At 37.9% G+C, this 26,658-nt stretch overlaps 1 protein-coding gene across 1 annotated transcript in view; it reads right to left on the minus strand.

Moving 5' to 3' along the window:
• The window catches only part of LOC108280171 (CUGBP Elav-like family member 5), a 230,960-nt gene that overhangs the window by 82,458 nt on the left and 121,844 nt on the right, over nucleotides 1–26,658 (minus strand). The gene's annotated exons all lie outside the window — the stretch shown is intronic.

The raw sequence follows: 26,658 nt of genomic DNA on the forward strand, positions 1-26,658 counted from the left end.
GAGGCATATTAAAGACAAGCCACAGTCTTTAATTTCAGTAATTGAAATTAAAATCAATTGAGGGATTTTTTTTTGTTGTCATATACCGACCATTTACTGTGAATGAGTATTCTATAATTAAAGATGCATATGAGTCTCTCAAAGACTGATATTTACTTTCCATTTGTGTAGGCTTAAAGACGGTTTACAGCTCTACTATGAGCCTATACATATCTGACCAATTGAAAGCACAGTTCAGCCATTACTTCTGCACACTTTATATGACGGTACAAGTGCTACTATATACAGTAATTCCCCTGAGACACGCCATATGCCCACGATAATCAAGTAAGCAGGGGCGTTCTCTACTTTCGCTTCATATTTATAAGAACTTGACGATGTGATAAAAATACATTTTGATTTCATGCTTCAGCACTAATGAAGGACACCGTACCATCTGCCCCGTTAACTGAAAGCACTGAGAGAAGAAATGCAACGGATTACGGCTGTGCAAGTAATTGTACTTTACTCGCGATCGTGGTTTTTGGTTTCATCAGTTTACTATAGTTCTACCACGGTGCTGTTGAACTCTCGAATCAGAAGGTGTGGATTCATTTTATATAACAGTACGGCTCTCACGATAGTTAAATCTGTAACATAAATGATATGTTTATATTAATGCACGTCTTCTAATATGTAATTGTTTCTATAGTAACAGCTCATTCATAGGGACTTGTATGAGAGACGATCATTGTTATATATATATATATATATATATATATATATATATATATATATATATATATGTACATATATATATATATATGCATAAAAAAGTCATTGATATTGTCAAGTTTTGAGCTTTGTGTAAGGAGATGTTTATTTTACATCAATGGAAGACGTCTCCAGTGTCAGCTCTTTGTAATGACTGTACATTATGTAATGTAAGATAAGGTTGTGCTTTCTGGTTTCTCAGTAATATGATGAGCTGTGGTTGTTTTTTTTTTGTCTTATTAACTTCAAGACAGAGAGACTGTTTATAGCTGCTATTATGTAAGCGATAACAGAAACTTGTCTCGCAGATGTCTAACAACAAAAAGTGTGACTTGTCCTTCATTAATATATATATGTTTATTTTATTCTTTGGAAAAGCGCTATACAGGGTGTCCCAAAAGGCTCCATACATAGAGGAAATGAACACTTTTTAGCAAAAGGTCTTCCAAAATTTGTCCTACTTAGTTAGAATTCTACATTTTTTTTTTTTCAGGTAGTCTTTAAGAACGCCTTTGACAAAAGAAGAACGCATAGTCTCACGGCTGGATAAGGAAGCTGACGCAAGGTTGCGATGGACTTGAACAGGAAACACGGCGCGCACATCACACACACGCACACACGACACTGCTGCCAAACTTATTAACAGTTTCAAAAAGACTGGAAGTGTTGCGGACCGACCGAGAAGCGGACGTCCATGAACATCCAGCGACGAAGTCCTATATAGTCCCCTATGTGTGGAGATTTTTTTGACACCCTGTAATAAAAGATGAATAAAACAATCCAAGCCAGGCTGTTCAGGGTGTTTAACAGCAGGACCCATCGTGTGTTCATCCTTACATAATTAATTATGAACTCTTCCACTGAATATCTTTACTAATGATCGAGAATCAGCTAGTGATATCAGCTTAATACACAATAAATAATACACAACAGGACATGCTGTTATAGTAAACAAAAATGTAAAAAATCGATGACTAGGCGGTGTGACGCGAAGCAGCAGGTTGTTATTATACCACCACAAAGTCGTTTATTTTCCTACAACAACACATCCCCAAAGTCTTTTATTCCTCTTAAACTAGAGCAATTTGCAAAGATTGCATTTTTAAAATGAAATAACAACATGCCGTATTAGATTATAGTTGCGTTGAATGTTACAGCCCATCAACAAGACGGAGGAAAACTTACTGAACGCTACAAAATGCTGACACCGGAGACTCCTTTTAATATACGTTAAATAAACACTATACTATATATACGACTTTAAGTTTTTCCTCGATCAAAAACAATACATTGCAATACAGTCGTTACTATAGACGGGGTAATATATTAGAACGAGTGCATTAATACAAACCTGCGATTGGTCTTGCAGCGAGAACTATTGTCAGAGCTGCTGTTATAGAATATGAATCAACACCTTCTGACCAATCAGAATCGAGAATTCTACAGTGCTGCGGTATAACTGTTCCCGCTAATGATCTTATCTCATTCTGTTTTGGTGCATACTCTGGTGCCATATTTATTAATGAATGCTATTTATTTATTTACAAATAAAGATATAGAATGTAACTAAGGCATGATTCTGTTTCAGTGATTGATCTATCCATGTGAAGGAATTCAGGATTACAGTCCGGTTTTTATGAATTATTGTCTTTATAAAAACAAATCAAAATGGCTGGATAAAATGACACACAAATGGATCAAATGATTAGATAAACGACTTTACTTTCATTCTTTCTTTTTTTTTTTTTTTTACAAGGAGAACAGAAATTATTGACACCGGCGAACTCTAATTCCCAGAATACACCGCGGCCTACAAATATGGCTGCCCCAGACTACGCACCCCATAATCCACCGCCGCCAACCCGCTCCCAATCCCAATCCCCACACTCACACTTTAAAAGAGACGTTCATTCATTCTGAGTTTGCGAAGTAAATGTTCAGTTTGTCCTCGTGCATCTGACTTTACAGAGCCTTCTTTTCCATGTTTTACGATCCTGTTTGTTCATCGCCTGACCCGCGCCTGTTTATTGATACTGACTCTGCCTGATGTTTTGGATTTATCTGCATTGCTCCCGTTAATGAAATCCTGATCTGCAACTGCATCTATCTCAGCCCCAGTTACAGCCCTAATATTTATAACTTTAAAAGAAAAATTGAATAAAAAAATGCATGGTCATGTAAAAATCCTTCACTATGAGGGAAAAACAAAGAGCTTTCAACAGACACAGTATAGATTGCTGTTCAGTAGTTAAGAGATGTCAAATTCATGATTTGAGTACTGAGTGAAATAATTGATTCATTTGAACCACTCATGCAGCACTAAAAAAGATATAAAGTCTGTGGAAAGACACAAAAGATGAAAAATGAAGCAGAAACAGCGAGAACGAGGGACGGGATGTTGGAGTTAATTGTAAAGTTAAACTCTAGCCTCATTTACATTTGCTGAGATACTAAGATAATTAAGGCTTCGGTACGTGCACAGTCTGAATATGTACTTTCTTTTTCTCGTTCTCTTTTCTCTTTCCGTGGACGTGCTCTTGAGCTCAGGGAGCAAGGTCTCTCTTTTTGTTCCTCCCAATGAGAGCCTTCTATAGCTCGTCTCTCCTTTATTTAAGCAGCTCGAGCCATCAGGGAGCAGAGAACGTCGTGTTTAATGCGCACATCTAATCTTAGATTTACAATATTCCTCACAAAACCCTTCACGCCGCACATAGAATGTGTAAATTGAACAGCAGCGTCTGTTTTCATACAGTCATGGCTCACTCAGGGAGTACTGTGGGACTGTTTTAGGGGGGTTTCTAAAGGTTTTATTTTTTTTTTTTTTTTTTGATCACAGTATATAGAAATCACTCACATACTGAATTGTTATTTATTGAAGATTCAGTATTTTCTAAACCCATACCAAGTGCTCAAAGTGGGGTTTTTTTCAGGTTCAGGTATGAGTAATGCTGCATGGATGCGTACGGTTTCAGAGCAGTGACCTATATTTACAATGAGCCGCGAGGCGTAATCGGAGTGAATAATTCCGAGAACGTTTCACAGATGCCAAATACAGCACGGCTGAATGCTGGATATTTCAGTCATGCTTCAGGCCTCGTTCCAAACCAAGCTTTAGTCTCCTGGGGCGAGCGGTGGATTGATCAAAGACGTCAACAAAAATAACTTAATATGGACGGTGACTGGAAACGCTTAGTACATTGGAAATGAAGCAGGGGGAAAAATTGCCGTACATTTTTTATATATTAATTTATTTTTTTTTAGCTGATATTATGGGGATCGCTGGCTGATTAAAGACAAATGTTTCCATTTGAGATGCGGTTAAGGAAAAATTTAAAAGGGGCAAAAAAGAGGAACGGGAAGATAGAGAGAGACACACGCACACGTGTAATTATTAATGCTATATTAATGCTGTATTAATGCTATACCAACATTTAAATCATTGCGCTAACCTTAAACTTGGTAACCATAATGTTTTTTAAAATCAAAATAAAATAAAATTAAAAACATTAAATAAATAGATAGATAGATAGATAGATAGATAGATAGATAGATAGATAGATAAATTCTGCAGTTAAGGAAAGAAAATCCTTTCAACACACACACCCACACACACACACACAGAGGGAGAGAGAGTTAGAGAGAGAGAGAGAGAGAGAGAGAGAGAGAGAGAGAGAGAGAGAGAGAGAGAGACAAACAGACGGAGAAAGATCCTTTCCAATAGATGGTTTAGTTCAAGCCTGAATTGTTTAATCAAGCCAGATTACATTTGGCTTACTATAGCCACTCTCAGAAGGGGAGTCACAAAGTGATCACCCAGCATGCAACACCGTATGTGTGTGTGTGTGAGTGTGAGAGAGAGAGAGAGAGAGAGAGAGAGAGAGAGAGAGAGAGAGAGAGAGAGAGGACGACACATCCCCAAATCTAGCTCAGCCCACTCGCCTGGCCTCGTTTGAAGTCTGTTCTTCTGTGTGCTGTGTGTATGTGTTGTTTTACATCAGGCTGAAATGGCATTGTCATGCTGGATTTGGAAGCTAAGAGAGGAAGATCGTATAGGTTACATAAGTGTCTAGACTTCAACGACAGTTCAAAGGATTCATTCCAGGAAAAGTTAATTAGCCCAGGAGTCGTTCTGGTGTACTTAGTGAATCTATCCCTCTCTTTTATCTCGTTTCGCATTGCAGGTCCTGAGCTCGTCTTCATTAAATGCCCGGCTCTCGGTTCTTTTATGCTGAGAGTTTTTCACTGGCGTTTACTGTAGGCTATAAACACACTCCCCTTAGCAGAAGTCACAACTTCAATGCAATATTTTTATCTTTTATCTCAGGTTCACATGTGATATTAATCTATAGAGTACACCAAATGTGTACCAACCAAAGTCCTAATATCTATACTGATGTAACATGGAGAAATGATTCAAGATGTGCAACAATGCACGAATCAATATGATTGAAAGAACATAAAGATAAAGGTTAGGGTTAGGGCTGAATTTAATTTTGACATGTTCATGAATGTGTTCACTAAAATGAACAAATCTGATGCTACATAGGATTGCATAATAGATTTTTTTAAACATCAATGAACTGTGTAGGTGAGCCATTGAGTCAGTGAATCATTTCAGTCCTGATAGCAAGATTCATTGATTCCAACACTTTTTCTGCTGAACAAGAGATGTGAGATTTTCGAGCCTTGACTGAAATGTAGGATTACATGATATGATATTTTTACATGATATGTAGGATTACATGATATTTTTATGTCACTGTTTTATAAACACCTAAACTCTGCAAGTGAATCAATTCAGTCATGATTGACAAAATTCCCATCTGTTGCTCAGCAGAAATGTGTTTCAGTTTACTTATACAATTCATGAATGATTTTTAAAACAAACAAACAAACAAACAAACAAAAAACCCACACAGATACAAATATAATGAAATCCTACATAAAATCTATATTTGATAATAATTATTTCAGTGAATCATTTCTGATATGATTCACTGCCTTAACTGCTCTCATCTGTTGTTCAGCGGACATTTGTTTGAATCAGTAAATCTTTACGTCAGGACTGAGATTTGCTCCTCAATCGTTCTGCAGATCATTGTTTGAATTGATGAATTCTTCGATTAGAGCTAAGATTCACTCCTCTCATTTATCGGGTCAGTGTTTGAGTCAGTGAAGCTTTCAATCATGAGTGAGATTTCATCATCTCTCTTTCAGCCGATCAGCGTTTGTATCAGTGAATCTTTTGATTACGAACAAATTTTGCTACTCTGGCAATCTTTCTGTCATGAGCAAAATTGGCTCCTCTTTCTTTCAGCAAATCAGTGTATGACTGAATGAATCTTTTGATTACTTTTGATTCACTTTTGCATGGAGCAGGCTGGTGTCTGTGTCAGTGAATCTTTTGGTCATAACCGAGATTCACTCCTCTCTAGTTAAGCAGATCAGTTGAGTCAGTGAATCAATGAGTCCTGTTTAGTTTCATTTGGTCTGTGCTGGAGATTTTGAACATTTTAGTTCATTTAACATTTAAGAGTACGTTGGTCCGGGTCTCAAAAAGAATTCTTTATCTATATCAAGGATACTTTTAACAGTGCATGTTCCAAATCTCTTATAAACTCTTAGGAGAGAAAAAAAATAGAAAGGTTTCTAGCATGCTTAAGGGCTTGGGGTTTTTGTCAGTGCTTTCATATTAAAGAAAGTTACAAGTAAAACCCCTTTAACTATCCAAAGAACCCTTGAGGCACATGTATTTCTTTCTTTTTCTTTTTCTTTTGCATTTGTCCCTATTTTCTTCCCAATTTAATCACCAATTCCAACCCATTCCCATCAAGCTCTCCACAGCTCCCAACCAGAGAGGGTGAGGGCTATCGTGTACTTCCTCTGAGACACATTATAGCCAACCAACCGTATCTTTTCAAACTGCTCATGCTGCATCACAGGGCAGTGTAACACACTATAAGATAAGTGCTATCTGCCCTCTTTCACATACATAAGCCCATAGACCCCCATGATTGGATAGTGTCGCTGTGATTGACAGGAGAGAGAGAGAAATAGAGAGAGAAAGAAAGAGAGAGAGAGAGAGAGAGAGAGTATGCCATTCCCCCATGAGCAAATTTTCTTTCTTTTCTCCAGGCAAAATATGACTGTGGAATCGTCTGTATTTCTTTCTAAATGAAAAGTTTTCTGGGTTTTTAAAAAAATACTTTTACTTTATATTCATATTCCTACTTAATTCCCTACATCTAATACAAACAGCTTGAGAATATTTTTTTTTAAAATAGACCATTTTTCTGTGTGCTCGTCATAACAACATATTGTATTTATTGTTCCGGAGGCAGCAAACGTTTAGCTCAATCATCCAGCATCATGGATGAACAAATTCGTTTTTACTTTGATCAGGGACTCAATCAAGCTGAAACAGCTCTATGACACTTGAGAAGGAGGCTGTCGGGCCTACAACTTTATCGTCAAAGACCCGCGTAGATAAAGTCCATCTCTACAACGAACAGTTATTAAACAACATCAGTCCCATTCACAAGGCAGGATTTTCTCGTAATGGAATTACGGCGTGAGAAAACAACTATTTTCTTACGTCGAGCTCACGAGAAAACAACATCCGTTATGTCAAGATCACGAGAAAATTTTCACAAGAAAACAAGAAAGAAAAGAAATAATAATGCATGGCCTCTTGCATTTACAATGTTGATCTAAATACCCTAAAATAATTTTGACATTTTTGCATGCATTTTATCATGAAATACAATATACCGTATCATACTGTATTTGAGGTGAAAACCTAAAACATATTATACTTACTAGTATGTAAATGTAAGGATATATTCAGGATTGTTTTTCAATCCCACTTCTATACGTTTTTGATTATGTTCAATTTGACAAACCCCAATTCGCTTAATTTGTGTTGTGAAGTTCAGTGAAACTACCTGTAGTTAAGATAATAAGGAATACAAGGCTTCAATCATAAAGAGAAAAAAAGTCAGTGATGATAATGCAGAAGGGTGGAAGTGGGAGAAGCTGTGGTCTTTGTGTGTGTGTTTGTGTGTGTGTGTGACCCAGATCTAGCACAGCACACATGTCTGGACTACTGTGATTTGCTGTGCATGTGTTTTATTTGTGTTCTCGGGACCCTGTGGCGAGTTTCCTATTGTACACTGTAAACACTTTCCATTCAGCAGAAAGCGGTTCGCCTGTACGATTTTAGCCTATTCATGTGCCAGCTATCACTGTTTATGTTCGAGTAACGGTTCAGGTGCCTAACGCAAGGCACCATGGTCAGCATCCTGTCCAAAATCCAGCCCTTCACATGTCTGAGGTATCCACGGCAACCCCCTTCCCAAACACCACAAACTCGCACACATTCCTTCTTTGCTGTTTAAATGGCACTGGTGCTGACCAAGGTACCCAGCATTATACCAAGTTTGTGTGCTATTATTGTCTGAGCTAAACTTCAGCATTAAAAGACTTGAAGCTATCTGGGGTCCTGAAGAGCAACACAGCCGCTCCGAGAGCCGGCGAGCCGCATGAGTGGGTTCTATGGTTCACTGCACTCTGAATAGCTCTAGATCGGGTTTAAACAAGGTCTTCCTTGAGAAAACCAGACTACGTGCTTTCTCTCAGCTGGAATACATCCCACGCTTCTTTAATGCTCAGAACAGTTCTCTTGTAATAAAGAAGAAGAAGAAGAAAAAAAAACCGTTTATAATCAGCAAGACGTGATGAGGACAATCGCCTACATTTAGTTTTGATGTAGAGACGACTGTAACCGAAAAATATAATGTGAGGAATCATAAATACGGTGATGTTACTGTGAAACTACTTTCCATATATAAGAACTACAAGAATCTGTCAATCTAGGCTTGACTAAAACGGTTCTGCAATGGTTATTTATACGGTTCAGGGTTCTAAAGAGGTTCAACTTAAGAGCTGCCTCTGACACAAAAAATCCTTCCAAGGCTTAGATTTAACCCGAAAAAGGAACAGTCAGTCCAAATCAATGCAAAGTTCTTCTGATTGATCATCTTTATCCCATGACGAAACACTGCTACCTTGATGGGAGTGCGCTCTTCCAGGATGACTGATCAAATGGTCTGGTGAGGATGAAATTGTTGCAAATCATATGCTATGGCCTTCACAGGCACCAGATCTTATCCCGTATGAACACCTATGGGAGATTTTGGAGCAACGTTTTAGATCCACCAATACCAACGAAGGGGATATCTTTTGGAAAGAATGCTGATGATGACTCCAGTACAGTTCCAGAGACTTGCAGAATCTATAGCAAGGTGCACTGATGATGGTGGCTGGGGGCGGGAGATTCTTAGAAATATGCCATGGAGATGAATTACTTTAGAGCTATTTATCTATTTATTTCTTCTTCTTATTATTATTATTTAAAACACGTTTCATCTTTGAATGGCAAACTGATATTCCATGTGGCAATTTTGCATTTTAGAACATTACTTTTTAGATGTATTTTATCTGAAATGTAAATGTATGTCATTTTTTTTGGTCATAAAATGTTTGCCAAACTGTTCTCTGTTTCTAGCTTTTTACCTTTTAAAACGCTCAGGTTCGTGTTTTTGTATCAATCTTCCTGCATAAATTAGCACATCGCTATCAATGTTAGGATATAGGGCATACTGCGTCAAACTAATCTTTGTCATTTCATATGCTTACATATCTGTGCATATTACATAAACAGTAATAACTATATATATATATATATATATATATATATATATATATATATATATATATATATATATATATATATATATATATGAAGTGAATAACATTGATTATCGTTACAGTAGCAGCTGTCAAGGGGTGGGATATATTAAGCATTACATGAACAGACAGTTCTCAAAGGTGATGTGTTAGAAGCAGGAAAAATGGGCAAGTGTAAGGATCTGAACGACTTTGACAAGTTGCAATGGCCTAATGAGTCCTGCCACACCGCAAAAATTGTTCAGGAATGGTTTGAGGGACATGAAAAAGAGTTCAAGGTGTTGAGTCGGCCTCCAAATTCCCCAGATCCTAATCCGATCGAGCGTCACGGAGATGTGCTGGACAAACAAGTCCGATCCATGGAGGACCTCGCAATTTACAGGACTTAAAGGATCTGCTGCTAACGTCATGGTACCACCTTCAGAGGTCTCGTGGAGTCCATGCCTCGATGGGTCAGAGCTGTTTTGGCAGCACAAGGGGGACCTACACAATATTAGGCAGGTAGTTTTAATATTATGGCTGATTAGTGTAAATACAAAACGGTTTCCAAAGAATTTAGAGATGAATTTGTACTTCATTCTGATTTTTTTTTTCATTCATAAATGTCATACTTGACCTGTAGGCTGTTATTATGAATGATAATTGTGCAAATTAGAACCTTTTTTTAAATGAAGCATGTTTGTTTGTTTTTACGGGGAAATATGTGCGTATGGAATGATACTGTACAGTATTAATGCATATTCATGAATTTCTGTAAAACACTAGGCACCCGGTGCCTGCTTTCCTACAGTACGTTCTAAATAAAAACTTGAAGTGGGCCATATGTTAAATATATAATGTGACTTGAATTATTCATTGAGGAAAAGACAGAAAGATTAAACAAGTCTTAGAAAAAAAAAGGGGAGGGGGGTTCATCTCTATTCAACAATATCATTGATGTGATTCATCATGATTATGATGTGACACTGTATATTTTCATGATTTCTTTAAAGGAATTTCTTGGGAAACAAATTCATACACATGCATTAAGCTTACTGTTGATAGAGCGTATAGAGCGAGTGCACGAGAACTGGAAATGGAAAGACAGCTGCAAACAGATGAAAGCTTATGAATAGGTGTAAACAATTTACAAAGCTGACAGTCTAAACAAACATGTTCCATCTTCTTTAAAGCCGGGCTCATATTTCAGAACTTCACTGTTGTTTTTTTGCCTTTCATATTCCTCCCTGACTCAACACTCTGAAGATCCGGCTTTCTTCAGGGAATAGTGCTAAATAGCTGTCCTACAAACTCCAGCATGCGAGAGTGTCCGCGAGGAACCCTGGAGTCTTTTAGGTTTGTACCTTCATCAAACACACTCGTCGTCTCAGAGCAAGGACTCGAGGGCTGGGAATACGCTCAACAGCTCCTCTTGCTTTCTATGTGTTGTTGTTTTTTTTTTCTTTCCTTTTTGTAGGATGTTGTTGATGGTGTGTTTTATTCAACACAGTGAGAATTGCATGTCTCTGTGTGTGGGGGCGTATATGCATCCAATTGCTATTCCTTCTAAACACTTTCATATCCACAAGCATTGCTCACCAGGCTTATGGGAACAACAAAAAAAAGTTTTATCAAGTAGGGTTTCATGTGATGTACTCACATTACATCAGCTTTACGCCATATAAGAAAAGAATCGAGCGGCTATAATAACATGGTGTGATTGACATAAACCAACACCACGACTAACTCTATCTGGACAATACGTCATGACTGACATGCTGTGATTATCCTAACTTCTCAAATGTTGCGATTATCCTAACTATTAACTTCGAACGACCCATATTGTACAAGACAAAAATCCTGTCAGCCTTTAACCTCGACACAACAAGTGTTCAGTAGAATCCAGGAGCTGTATCCTCGCACCCCATACAGCACCTCTTCCTATTTCATAGTAGCTACTGAATAATTAACCGTCGCTTCTGCACATCGTGCAATAAAATGAATAACTGAATAATAAACCAGTTAATTGAGGAGTTATATGAGGGATATTATTGCAAGGCATGCCATCATAAAATAACACAACAGGTATAGATAAAAAATGTGAACATACATACTGTATATGCGAGCAATTTTCAATAAAATACAAAAACAAAAGTAATCAGGTTCCAGAATTGCATATCATACATAAGAACGTATTATTATTATTATTATTATTATTTACTTGCAAAAAAAATTACTTTAATACAAATGCTAACATGATTAACCTCCACAAGCTCTAGCACCATCACACCACAATGTGCAGTTATAGGAAAATAATCAACAGGTGAGTGTAATGTGAAGTGGTCATAGAGACAGTTCTTTCTAGCAAAGCAACAACATAATTCTCACAACACTTATTTCCACTCTCCGTACGTTATGCATGATTTTTTTTTCCATCTACACCTTGACCTTCATGGTGGTACAGCATCTAGTCTTTACACGTTTCATTTACTTTCTGCTACTCCAACTCCGGCGAGTGGTATTTCGCTGTAAAGTAGTGGTTAGTGAGGTGGAACACTGAGTCGGTAAGTTTTGTTAACCTCTCTCTCTATCTGCACTTTAAGAGTGTAGCTACTGCATTACCCCGGAAAGCCTTTCACACTTTACCGTGCACCCCTAAAGGGCATTCACTCCCTAAAGCGGTGACTGAATCTTCTGAGCTGTAAATTTATCTACTCTATTCGCACACGAAGATAAAACAGACCTTTAGTGGGGTTTGAAATCTGCTCCGCTGAAAAATCTACATTGACTTCCATGAATATGAATCTTGTACTTAAGAAATCATGTTAGAGATGCACAAATCCCATTTTCTTTTTAGATACAAAGCTGATACCTGATACTGATTTGATATTGGCATCCTGCCTCATTCTGTACTTCTGTTTAGAGCTTCTGCTGTGGATGGTCAGTTATTTTATTCAGTAAATAACTGAATTTACACAAATGAATCAGTTGACATATGCTTGATTGTTAATTTGTAATATTATAAAATCTTGAACAGGATGATCGGTGTAAGTTGTTATTGTTTTGTTTTCTGGGAAACATGTACATCTTATGTGGCTTCTGAAGGGCAGTACTACATGAAAAAAATAAGATCTTTAAACCAAATAATAACAATTTGCACGCATCATCCTGTTCAAAAGTTTGCATCCCCTGGCTCCTAATGTATCGTGTTGCCTTCTTGAGTATCAGTGAACGTTTGAACCTTTTGTAGTAGTTGTGTACGAGTCCCTCAGTCGTCCTCAGTGTGAAAAGATGGATCTCAATATCATATAGCCGCTGTTGGAAAGGGGTCAAATATGCAGAAGATGCTGGAAAAGTAAAGAATGTGCAGGACCTGGAGGATTTTGTTGAAGAACAGTGGGCAGTTTAACTGCTCAGGACAAATAAGGGACTCATGAACAACGATCACAAAACATAAAACAGTCGTGGATCAACCAGGTAACGACACACGGTATTAAGAATCAAGGGTATGTAAACTTTTTGAACTGGTTGATTTGTGTAAATTCAGTTACTATTGTGTCTTGTGGACTATATGTAAACATCTGTTATGTGATGTTTACATATAGTATTCAGGGCATACTAAGTAAAAACAAAATTCTTTTTATGATTTTGTTATTGTTGTTGTTGTTGATAATTTCTATGATCCCTCTACGATTTTTTTTTTTTCAAGTATTAATATTTTGCAGATTCTGCAAGGCATTTGTAAACTTATGACCTCAACTGTAGATCTGGATATAGGCCATCCAGATTGCTGGAAAGCATGTTTGTGACCATTGTTAAGCAAGGGCGTACAAATAAAATGAATTGTGTCCTTACAGTTACAGCACCTTCAATTACTAATTTATTCTCTAACACCACTGTTTACATATAACATCTGCATTGTGTCAGTCAACACTGAATAAAACTGACCAACTCTACACGTATTAACCCGTGCACAAGATGACACTGTTAAACATACAGCTCCCAGCTAGAACCCATAGAAGCACTGTAATAATATAGGTTACAGAAGAAGTGGAAAATAGCATTACAATATAGCCATACTGCGAAGTTTCATGTTCCTTTCTGTTGCTCTAACATCTTACTAGGAACTATTATAAGCCAGCTGTAGTGTTGTTTCAAATAGTATATAATATAATATTCCTAGGAAGACGATCATTTCTGATTAGTATTTTGAAAATCAAGGCAATGTTTGCTTTATAGCCTAATAAATGTATTCATATAAAGTTGGCAAAAGTACAAAACTTACAGCAATATTTACACTGGGAAAGTTAGGTGTATTCAGAGATGGGTTACACACATGCTTAAGTCAATTTTCTGGCCTCCCCATTCAGGTTATTCAAATGACCTCATACCATTGAGGTTGCAAGGTTTTTCTGGCAAGTATAAGCTTCAAATACAGGGGAGTTCAATACCGTCTACACCACAACAAAAACAAACAAACATTATTCAGCAGCTTATAAAATAGCACTTGATGCAGCACATCCTATTCATTTTTTTTTATGAATTTTTAAATCCTGAGATCATTTAGATCATTTCTTCCTTTTTTTAATTAATTAATAATTTTTTTTTAAGCTCATGCTCGGACAGTTATTACATCCTGTGCGTTCAAAAAGCATGGGGCTTTACAGTATGTGATCACCAGCAGTGAGCTGAAGAGATTGGCACCTGGGTGCTGCGTTACACATGGCTGGCTCTGTCATTTCAGCTTCCAAACATAAGCAGCAAAATGTCAGTGCTGTTCCAGGCCGTGTTTGCTCACACTGAAGCCAGAACGGTGTCAGAAATGAAACACGGTTTTGCAGTAGATAAATAATGCAGATAGCGCATGGCGGAGAAAGTAACCTCCTCGAAATAACAGCTGAGACGGGACTCGGGCGCACTGCCACTCTTATTCACACTAGCATTTTGCTGGAAAAAAGGTTTTCTTACATCTTTATTTGTATGAAATCTAACAAAATTGCTGTAGCCTGTTAGGGCTAGACTGACATATGAGTTGCCTAGCAGACAAAATCGGTGGATATTAAACGTTGATGGGCTTCTCAGTATCAGTAGGAAGCCCAGATGTTGTTTATTTAAATGTTGTATAGGAAAATTACATACATGGCATTTGTGATGCTTCTTCAACCTAGAAAACATAAAGATCTAGTAGCAGATTTGAATATATATATATATATATATATATATATATATATATATATATATATATATATATATATATATATTTTTTTTTTTTTTTTTTTTTTTTTTTTTCGGGTGGGCTGGGGGGGGGGACAGGGGTTGTAAATATTTCAGTGAAGTGAAAAAAACTTTACATGAACATTTTAAGATCATTCAAATCCAAATCAGTAACAACATTGCCACATTGCTCAGGTCAAAAGGAAATCGTAATTTGTGTGAGATCAGCAATGAAAATCCTCAAATCAGAGAGAAAACAGTGGACAATCTAGCTTATTTAATTACAGGAGTGAATTATTTATTTTTTACTCCATCTGCTTTAGAAGGGTAAGTCATAATTAGTCTTTTAAACAGGCTGTAGTTACCAGAGCAATGTCCAGTTCATTAAACATTAAGGATATGCTTACACTTCATATTAGTGATATTAATCTTTTGTCTTCATAAAGCTTTAAACAGAATAATGAAGGCTTTTATCTTGTACGCAACATAAGTGTCAACTTGCAATTGTTGTAATACTAGTGGTTTCTATGTTGTTTTCTATTACAAGTCCATCCATTGGTGGAGAAAAAACCATGCATCTCTTCGATCGTACGAGTGAAGGCACCTGTCTGAGTCATCCTGCACAGTTTTTTTTTTTTTTTTTTTTTTTTGCTAAAGCTGCTATCTCCCAGCTCATTTCAGTCAAAGAAAACCCAACAAAGCCTTTACCATTCTCTGAAGTATGAATTACAGAGGAGCCGAATAAAAAGAGAAAAAGGTGAGCGGAGACACCAGCATCACTTAAGTCTTTTGTTATAGCTTTCTCAGGCTGTCTTCTTGGCATTCATTGCCAATCTGTATGAGACAGACACAGCTCCAGTAGAGGGGTTCGAAAATGGCTCCCAAATGCACTGTAAAACCTCTCTAAAGCCTTTACCCTTCATTCCCAAGAACATTAGCAGTACCGTGATGGGTGAGTGTTTTTTTTCAGCCTGTGCTGGCCAAAGACGGGACAGGGCGCCACTCATGCTGTCCCTGAACGCTCAGCGTGGCGGCACGACTTATGGCGCGGACGACCCATTTGCTTGGTTTGTAGATCAATATCGAAGAGAATGAAGGTTTGTTTTATTACAGCAATAAAGTGTCAGGTAATCAGTATGGAGACACTGCTAATGACCCGAAGCCTGACTTTTTCCGCTCGTAGGACTGCAGTTAGTCATTCATCACAAAGCGAGTCAGCCAGCATTTCCTTCTTGAATTCTCTTGCTCATCCCGGGCAAGCGGCCATTTCCATATCGGCACTCAAACCGAGTCAAAACGCAAAGGTGACCGTTAGCCCACGATGGATGAACTTATGTACCGTACAGTATGAACGATTTCTACATAGCATGAACCCTTAACACAATTCAATCAATACAGACTAAGCCTGTTTAAATGCAAAATCAGCATTAGCATCAGTAAACTTGTCCTCCACCTGATTTACAACCAGTGTTCTTCTGGAATGAGTATAGATTCGGAAAGCAAATCATCAGTCTGAATAGATCTAAGAGGCAAGAGATGTCCAAGCTTGTCCACAAAGGGCCAGCTTGGTCGCACGTTTTAATTTGAACAACGCGGGAGCACCTGATTAACTTTGGCGTCTGCGATTCGTCATTACTGGCCTAAACTGTGGAACTCTCTCCCTGACAACCAACGTGCAGCTGATTCACTTAGCACTTTAAAAAAAAAGTATCTTAAAGCGCAATTGTTCACTTGGGCCATTCCTCAAACCAGTTCATTTTCCATACTCGATTTTATTTGTATTATTATAATTATGCTATTTTTATTTGCTTAGCCTTTTATTTCTATTATTTCTTTCATTTTTATTTCTTACTACTGATTTTAATGTCCTGTATGTTTCTGTATGTCTTCTGTCAAGCACTATATATAAATAAAGCTTTACTTACGTACTTACTCGCTTAATCAATTACACAGTGTCATCGACTTTGCACTATTCACTGTTCAGCGCCATTTTGTAGTGGTGTCTTAAAACATAGTGGAGAATATCCATGTTGTACCTGTTGTGCTTGCACAGTAACAATAAAGATATTCATATTTGCATTTGTATCATTTGATTGAACTAATAATGAGGAATTTTTTTATCTGGTTGAGTCTACAGATGTGTATCAAAACTGGGACCTCCCCATTCAAGTCGGATCTATCCATCCATCCATCCCACTTGTCTTACACAGGGTCCCTGGGAACTCAGGGCACAAGGTGGGGGACATCCTGGACAGGGTGCCAACCCACCCCAATGCAGAATTACACCAACATTCACACACTACGGAGCATTTGGAAATGCCACTCAGAATACAGCGCATGTCTTTGGACTGGAGGAGGAAACCGGAGTACCCGAAGGGAAGGAAACCCCCGGAGCATGGGAAGAACATGCGAACTCCGCGCACACGGGATGGAGGCAGGATTCGAACCCCCCAAAAAGTCAGATATAAGGTTTAAATAAAGACCGTGTTCACTAACATGAATTTTCGGCAGTCCTTAAAATAAAATAATAACATAATAAAAAACATAATAAAATAACTACGTGAACATGATTTTTTTAAAAAAACACACAAACAAACATCAGATACAGATACAGGTAGTGGTATTGCGTAAAACCCTTATTTTATAGTTAGCTCAGTTAGATACAGGGCAAATTATTGTGTGGAGAACAAGCTAGCTAATGTGAAATGGGTGTGTACCAGGCCTACTGTGAATGGGACACAGGAGAGACGTGTTTGAGAGAAGAGATGAGGAAAAACTGGGGCAACATAACAAATGCTTTGGACCCGGGCCGGCTAGTAGAACAGCGAGAAAGGCGGCAAGACAAAATTGTACTTTGATGTGGATGGTGTTTGAAAACACACGCGCACAAACCACCACAGACTCAACAGCCACTGCCCTAATCAATTCTCTCCCTTTTTTCATTAAGCGCTCTTTCTGTCTCTCGTTCACTGCTACGTTATTCCGCTTTTCCCTTCTTCTTCTTCTTCTTGGTCGCTTTTTCTTTCCCTCATTTGAAAAGGAGGATAAAAGAGAACAGTAGTGAAAACGCTGGCAGATCTGAGAGTATTTTTAAAGAGCGAGCGATAGCTCTTTAATTGTCTTCCTCATTGTGAATGATTGATGCTATTCATCCATCTGCCCTTATCTGCTCACACATCTGAGACACCAGTTCATTCAAAATTTACCAGCCAGATTCAGGATGGAACTCATGTACAACATCGCGAGATACTTTTTTACAAACCTTGTGTATAACTTTTCAAATAAAACACGGTGAATATTGTGCACATACATTAAATATGCAAATACTGCATGAATGTTTGCATATTTTCCAAAAAGTATCATTTCCATGATATTGCTGTATAGAAACAAATACACTAAACAAGGGGTTTCAAACATATGGCCATGAATCTGAGACACCGAATGAATCGAGAATCTGTGTTATGAATTAAAATTGTCTTGTGGATGGTAACTGAATCAAAATATATTTTTTCTCAAAAAAGAAAGAAAAAGAGTTGTTTCTCCCCACGACCCTGTAGGATAAGCGGCATAGAAAATGGATGGAAGAGTTGTTTCACTGGGGGCAGAATAGAGCAATAAATTCAGGGTCATAATCTCTGAATTTATTCTGATAAAAAAAGTAGCATTCTGTACGTTTACATGGTCAACAAAAATCCGATATTAACCCGATTAAGACAATACTCTGATTAAGAAGCTAGCATGTAAACAGTGATTGTTGGTTATCTTAATCCGACTAAAGTCATACTCGAAGTAAACACAAATGGAATTAAGACATGTGGAGTATTCCTATTCCTTTAGTATTCCGGTTTTAGTCGCATTATCGACGTGTGTTACAGACATGTACACACCTTAATCACACTATTAACGTTGTGTGGGAGTTTTCACCGCATTTTGCTCAACCATTTGATGGCAAACAAGAGAGCACGGCTGCGTCCGAAACCGTGTACTTACCTACTATATAGTAGGAGAAATACATGTATCTTAGCTACTATATAGTAGGTAAGTACGCGGTTTTGGACGCAGCTTACGGCTTCAAGCAGTCGTCTATTTGCACGTATAGCATGATAAATAATTAACCGCACTTGGAGCTTTCGTAAAATTAAAAACGAAACACCCAAAACTGTATACGGTTCCATAACGAGGATGAACTGTATGTTGATATTTGAAATTCTGGAGGGAACGTTGGACGGCGTGGTGTGGGGACATAATGACATGTGCCGTTAATCGATCTATGTTCTATAACATGTAAAATGTTAACATGAAAGGAATATTCTAAAATCAACTCATGTACACACCTTAATCACAATATTATTCAATATAAGGTCAATAATTAGATTATTGCTGTCCATGTTAACATAGTCAATGATAAGTAATTCATCAGTAATGTAGGGGTTTTACAGCGACAGGGGTGAATATTTATTATATAATATTTAATATATAATATTTATATATATATTAATATATAATAATTTAAAATAATTTATTATATATAATATTTATATATAGTAATTTCACGATAAACGCAAGACCCTGTTTGATGGCAGCAAGGGGCCCATATAACAGCACTAAACCCACCCATCCACACACTCTCTCTCTCTCTCTCTCTCACACACACACACACACACACACACACACAGGCATATATTGCAACATGCATGGTTAATGCAAACTTCCATCCATCATCCATAAATACATCTGTTAGCAATGCTATTGTCTTTCATAAGTACAGCAAATCAGGCAGTCTTGTTCATAATGTATGAGGCATTTTGTTAATGAGCAGGATGACATGGAAGTTTTAAACAGTAATGGTCCTTTCTGCGAATACTGAATGCAGACTCCTGAGTGCTGATTGAGCAATGACTATATCGATTACCGCAACCACAGAACGCAACTCGCTCTAATGACCCACGGTTTAAAGAGCAGGAAACTTTTTTACTCAACAAGACTGCATCAACATTATCATCTAGCTACATAGCTGCTAGGACAGCATGCAACAGTTTCAGCTTATGATCAACAAGGAGAAGACCAATATTAACTTTTAATATTAAAAAGATCTGATGGCTAGCCTAATGGTATGCTAAAAGAGTTTAGCAAACATCTGTTTCTGGTTGTACCATTAGAAAAATGCTTCGTAGAGCAAGAACTTAGCCAAAAACAAACAAAACAGTTATTGCTAATGCTTCTTTTTATGACTAGCCACATTAGCATATTTGGCCAAACTATCCCCAAGTTAGAAACAAATGTGAAAACGTGTGTTTAAAATGTCATTCAAGTGACAGTACTGCATAAGTATTTTTAAATTGTGGTTGGGTGATGTTACAAATACTAGCTTAAGGCTAAAAAAAAAAAAAAAAAAGGATTTAAAGACAAAAACAATATGCACACTCATTTCTTTAGCACTTCACTGAAAAACAGCTATCATACAAGAGTGCCACTAGCACTTCATTGACACTAGCTATCATACGAGAGTGCCACAATGCTGAAATAAGTGAAAGTCCCCACTTCCCCTCAAGATAAGAAATAGAAAATAGAGAAAAATCATGTGATTTGTTTCAGTCTTGTTTACCAGTCTCTTACATATTGTTAGATACTGTAACTATAGAACGGTGTTGCCATATGGCAACTGTTAATTTATCTCCAATTTGTTTGATAGGCAATAATACAAAACTTATGTTTTCCTATGTAACTGGAAAAACGGGGCTTTGACATAACAACAACAACAACAACAACAACAACAACAAAAAAAAGCAATGTCAGATGACCAGGAAGTGTTTTTTGCGCTTTCTTTTTCTGCAGTCACATGGTATGGTGAAAGTCATCCTTGGAGGGTAAAATATTTAGGCAAAACTACTTAAAGGATAAAAAATTAAACACAATCTATCTGAGATAAGTTAACTTAAAAATAAAGGGTTTTTTTTTTTCATTTAAACAAGTTTATATATTTTGAGTATTCTGTTAAATGATAAACTGTAATTGTTGCCAAATGGCAACAACATGCGATAATGGAACTGTGGTATGTGCATTCATGAACTGAAACAGGCCTACATAGCAAAAAAGATGCTAGGCTTCTCTAATAGTATATTTATACTTTTTACACATGAAAAATATTTAAAACTGTTGTGATTTCAGACATTTTGCAATTGCAGCTTACTTTCTAAAAGTTTCAAGAGAAAGAATTAAAAAAGAATTAAAAAGAAATTATGGACGGCAAAACTGAGGGTACGGATTACCAAACGTGAGGGTACGCATTGTAAAACCGAGGGTACGAATTGCAAAACTGAGGGTACGGTGTACAAAACCGAGGGCACGGATTACACACGGCTGTTTTTTGTTTTCTTACCTGACACTAGGGGCGCTCCGTACGTATCAATATAAGCAACTACCAGGTCGAAAAATCTGAGTCTGAAATACACTGCAGCAAGAAATACTGTATGTCTTTTAATCTAATAACAGGAACTTTTTCTATAAAGCATATATTCATATATAATTATAACTGTTCTTATATTTCATTGTAATTTGGTATGACTAACTTTAACTTTAGTTTTAGCTTTTAGCTTTTAGCTACAGCTAGCATGTGCTACTCTCGGCTCGATAGTTAGCGACGCTAACCAACAAACTGGATTCTGCTATTAGAGAGAATTAGTTCAGCTAATTTCAAAACCTGAACTTGCGTTAACCATTTCTGATAAGCTCCTGACTACAGCTTCATTTTTGTTTTAACTGCAAGCCAATCTGCTCAAACATAATTGGATATCAATATCATGAGGGGATTTTATGTGTGTGAATGCTTTAGCTTGAGTAAATGCTAACACTTTCATCCCAAATGCCCGATAATTCTATTGCTAATGCTGACGCGGCCCAAGAGACACATACAGAGGTCTGTGTCCATCCATTTCTCTCAAAGGTCATCTCAGCATGAGCTCTCACGTAGGTGAATATGACACACACTTATATAACAGTGTGTGCGTGTGTGTGTGCCTTTTTGTGCTTGCCTACCCATAACAACTTCAATTAGGAGACCATTCAATTTGATTGCAGTGAACCTCTCTGTTCAGACTCACACACATACGCACACACACACACCCATTCCACATCTATACATACAGCGTGCAGCCAGCAGTCTTTGTGAAAATAAGACATCAAAGGCACAAAAACCCCTTTAAGTGGCCGTCTCTATTCGGCTGCGATTCGGAGACACACATGCAGAGAGACTCTTTTGTTTGGGCCGCTGAAAAGCACTTGGTATTCTGGATACGTCGCTGTGTGCTGGGTTGCAAGGAGAAAGGCGGGCGAGGGATAAATATCATTTATGACAAAGCAAGGAGAGTGAGTTTGCCACAGTGGCATTGCAGTTGTGCTACAGGGCGTTCTGACCATTGCAACGTTAGCAGAGACATGACTCAGGACTAGTGAACCAAATACAAATGAACAAATGATGTGTTCTAAATAGATTTCAATATGAGGTACACTGCCCCCCTTCACACCCCCCACCACACACACACACACACACACACCGAAAGCTTGCTTCAAAGGTTCACATGGTTGAGTGTAGAGATGTGCGCCAGGGCTGGGATTTTTTACTTCAATGTGGGCACGAGCGAGCAGCCAGACATGAACCTCCTGGGACAAACAAAGAGCACGTTCTTTAACGTGAACATACAGTGCTCTGCGTAAATATGTACTGTACATATTTACAGAGTCCTTCGTAATTGCCTGGGTATGATTGTAGGTTTTAAATTCCGCTACTAGGTTGTTTATGTTTTGGGAAATAGAACCAACTAAACTTGTTAGAAAATACCACAGTAAACCCAATGCACGTCTGAATTATGAACTGGAGTGATGTAGCTGAGGTTGAGGAACTGTTGGAACCAACTGGAACGGTTGATGCTGGCATTTCTACTTCTGGGTTTGCTTGTCCAAATTTCTCCTATGTTTCTGGCTTAGGCCACGCCCACTTCAGGTTTAAATCTAAATATAGATACAGATATTTGGAGCACGAAACAAATACAGATCCAGATTTAGATTCAGATGTGTGCGTTTCCTGACTTTAATGACTTGTGTGTCCGGGATTACAGGAACATGTTAAAAACAGTGCTCAAGCCGACATTCATTTGTTGCCTTTCTTCTATTGTCAAGGTCGGGATTTAGTTTGTGGTCATGGTATGAATTTACAGTTGCAGTATATCCAGTGTGTGTGTGTGTTGAGGATAAGTCCCTACGAGTCTCGTGAGAAGCCCGGGATCACACTAGACAATACATACAATCTTTACTCGTTCCCCTGTGCTGCAGGTGCCCTTGTAAAAGCATTGCTGCATTGATCCTGGTTTTCTGGGGTAGCATTTCAAATACAAGTACTGTAAGAGCTGTTGTTGCTTTGTTTTTCTCTTGAGAAAGAGTAAGGGAGAAGGGGGAACGAGGAGTCAATCCTGAGGTATAAGGATACTGTCATGGTAGCACCAACGGGCACAGAACAGCCCTATCCATGTTTGATATCCATGAGAGCAGAGTATTTTTGTGATTTTTTTTTTAAAAAAACAAAAGATCAAAAGGTTAAACAATAAAGACAAATTTTCACAGCCTGCTTTGCTCATATTTACCAAGGGTGCCAATATTAGTACAAGTCACTGGTATAGGGAAATGAAACATTCCATAATTATATATGATTAATATTGAAAGTCAGCTGATAAACGATGTGTAATACAGTGATGTAAACAAGTTTAGCATATTACTGATGACATAGGGGATGTAAGTCACATGTTTTGGAAGTAATCTAGCCATATCTAATTATCTGTCTCTAGAGATATCATAACATTAACAAGGCCACTGAGGACACGTGTGTGCTGTCTGGACAGATGAAGATATGAACATTTTTCTTCGTTTTATTATAGAAAACAACATCAAAAATCAGCGTGACCCTGAGCGGAATGAAGCAGTTACTGAAGATGACTAAATGAATGAATGTCACACATCAAATCTCCATTACGCTGCATTCAGCGTACTTTTCCTTTAGCACAAAGTGAAAAACAGCCGTGTGCTAGTCATTTCTCACTAATCACGTTTCACACAGGATTTTAGCATGATTATAGTTGATGGAAACACTGATTCGTTCACATTATCTTGTGACGAATATAAAAATTGTTTTTAATCGTGAAACAGGGCCACGGGAAATATAAAGAATGGTGTGGTATGTTTACTTATCCTAATCCAGAATCCTAATCCTGTCTGTACCCTGGTTGAGAACCTGTGTCAGCTTCCCATGGTATAATGGTAACAGTTGAAAAGCTTGAAAAGGTCTGATCTTCTTTTAACCTTTTCATTTCTCTGAATCACTATTTTTAGCTTCACCTATATGTCCCTGTTTGGTACTTTGGCAATGAGGACAACCAAATTCATGCTTAGCTATGGAAATCACAGCTTGATGACTGTACTGTGCCATTCTGCATTGTCCTGTGGAAAATCATATTTCATGAGCAGCCATGAGGGGATGTGAAGCAATTAGTGACTGTGTAACAGTGGCTGGTGATTGCTAATTCACTAAAAATATACTGCTGGCTGCAAAAGTGGGGCTAGAATCATGCAGTGTGCACTCTGGCATAAAGAGAAGTCCTTATGAGTTCTGAAATGTCATGTATGTGAGTAACCAATATGGAGACTGTGCTCAATCCCCTGTGCTGGAGGTGCCCTTGTTCCACTGATTATAATAGGTTTCAAAGGCATCACTTCAGTTACAATACACAAGATATGGTTTTGATTCTGTTCAGTCAGACTATAATTGGCTCTGATGCGTTATGATTTTTTGGTCTAAGTGCATGCCGTTCAGATTTGCGGTAGAACATATAAAACCTGATTACGGTTTCGCTTGGTCATTAACGGAGATTTTGTCATAACCACACTACAGAAAGAGAAAAAAAAGAAAGGAGAAGGGGTATAAGTGGGCAAGCTAAAGGGCTAAGTCCCCTATCTATCAAAGACAAAAAAAAAGATATCTACACTATATATGGTTTTCATTGAGGAGCATGGTGGTTTAGTGATTAGCACATTTGCCTCACATCTCTGGGGTTGGGGGTTCGAATCCCATGGTTGCCCTGTGTGGAAAGAGCTTGCATGTTCTCCCTGTGCCTCAGGGGTTTCCTCCGGGTACACCGGATTCCTCCGCCAGTCCAAAGACCTGCATCGCAGGCCGATTGGCATCAAATTGCCTATTGTGTGTAAATGGATGTATGTGTCTGTGTGCAATTGTGCCCTGTAATGGGTTGGCACCCTGACCACGGTGTGCCCCAAGTTCCCAGGGAGCGGCTCCAGGCTTCCCTGTGACCCTGTGTAGTACAAGCAGTATGGAAAATGGATGGATTCATGGATAGTATGAAGAAGTGAAACTGGGACTGATTTATTTCTATCCCACACTGTAGATTCATGCAGCCTACCTTACCTGATCAAAATTAAATACAGAATGAGATTATATACTTTTTTTTTCTCCCAGGTAGCTCAGTGATTAAGACGTTGGACTTCTGATCCAAAGATTCAAATCCCTGCACTACCAAGTTTTTACTGCTGGGCCCTTGAGCAAGGCCCCTAACCCTCAACTGCTGAGTTGTATAAATGAGATCAATGTAAGCCACGCTAGATAAGCACATCTACCAAACGCCATAAATGTAAATGTTAAAAAATTAGACAGTCTAAGCACACAATGAAATATCCGATGAAATTACACAAAAGGACAGATAACAAAATCACAAATGTGGTGCTTTTCATGGTCATAAAATCTCACGCACACGTACATAAACACACAAGCATACAGACAAAACAAATCTTCATATCGACTGACTGTTAGTCTATTTGGATGTGGAATTAAATAATGTCTATGGTATGTGAAGAAAGACAGTGAGACAGTGGCAGACCAAGCTCTTAAGAAATACTGAAAGGCTTTTCCAAACCTGACTAACCCTTACACACACACACACACACACACACACACACACACACACACACACACACAAGATTTAATGGGACAGGTGGGAACTACATTCTTTCTCCTTCTCCATTAATAAGCACACTGCTGGGCAGTACAGTATATTATTCCCACAGTCACTATAAAACATTTTATAGGCTGCTGCTACTGTACATTAAGCTGCTGTTGCTCTTCAAGCTCACCTCACACCCACAGGACAAGGACAACGGAACAAACATCCAAACACGCATCAGGGCTATAAGAACCCCTATTCTATTACAAAATATTAGAATTTGCATAATATTTACATTATCACAGGGGCAAAAAATAAAAGACTGTCCAAGCCTTTTGAAACACATTTACTAATCTTTTTTTCTTCTTCTTTGTCTTTTGTCCTATATAGACAAACAAAAAGAGGTCCCCTTTTCAACAGACACTTATTGGATTCAGTCGTCATCTGTTGCAGAATCACATTTTATTGGGTATATAATGCACTATGTAGTGCACAGTGAATAGGAAGCCACTTGGGATCCAGCATGTTGCATGAGATAAAAATAAATATATAAATAAATTCCAGATTTTACGAATACATCCATCCATCCATGCATTCATCCATCCATCCATTCATTCGTCCATCCATTCATTCATTTATCCATCTATCCATTCATCAATCAATTCATTCATTCATTAATTCATTCATCCATCCATTCATCCATCCATTCATCCATCTTTAGTAACCACTAAAGTATGAACAGTGTAGTGCTACCGCTGAAGTGCACTCTGTATGAAATGATCAGCCCATTAACATTCAAATAAATTCAAATGTTGCGCCTTTCAAGAAATTTAAAAAAAACAATTTTTGAAGCAATTTGTCGACCTGATCATTGACAAACAGCCTCCTCTCTCTCTCTCTCTCTCTCTCTCTCTCTCTCTATCACACACACACACACACACACGCACGCAGAAAAACATACAAC

Source organism: Ictalurus punctatus, chromosome 20, assembly GCF_001660625.3.
Source record: "Ictalurus punctatus breed USDA103 chromosome 20, Coco_2.0, whole genome shotgun sequence".
Taxonomy (NCBI): domain Eukaryota; kingdom Metazoa; phylum Chordata; class Actinopteri; order Siluriformes; family Ictaluridae; genus Ictalurus; species Ictalurus punctatus.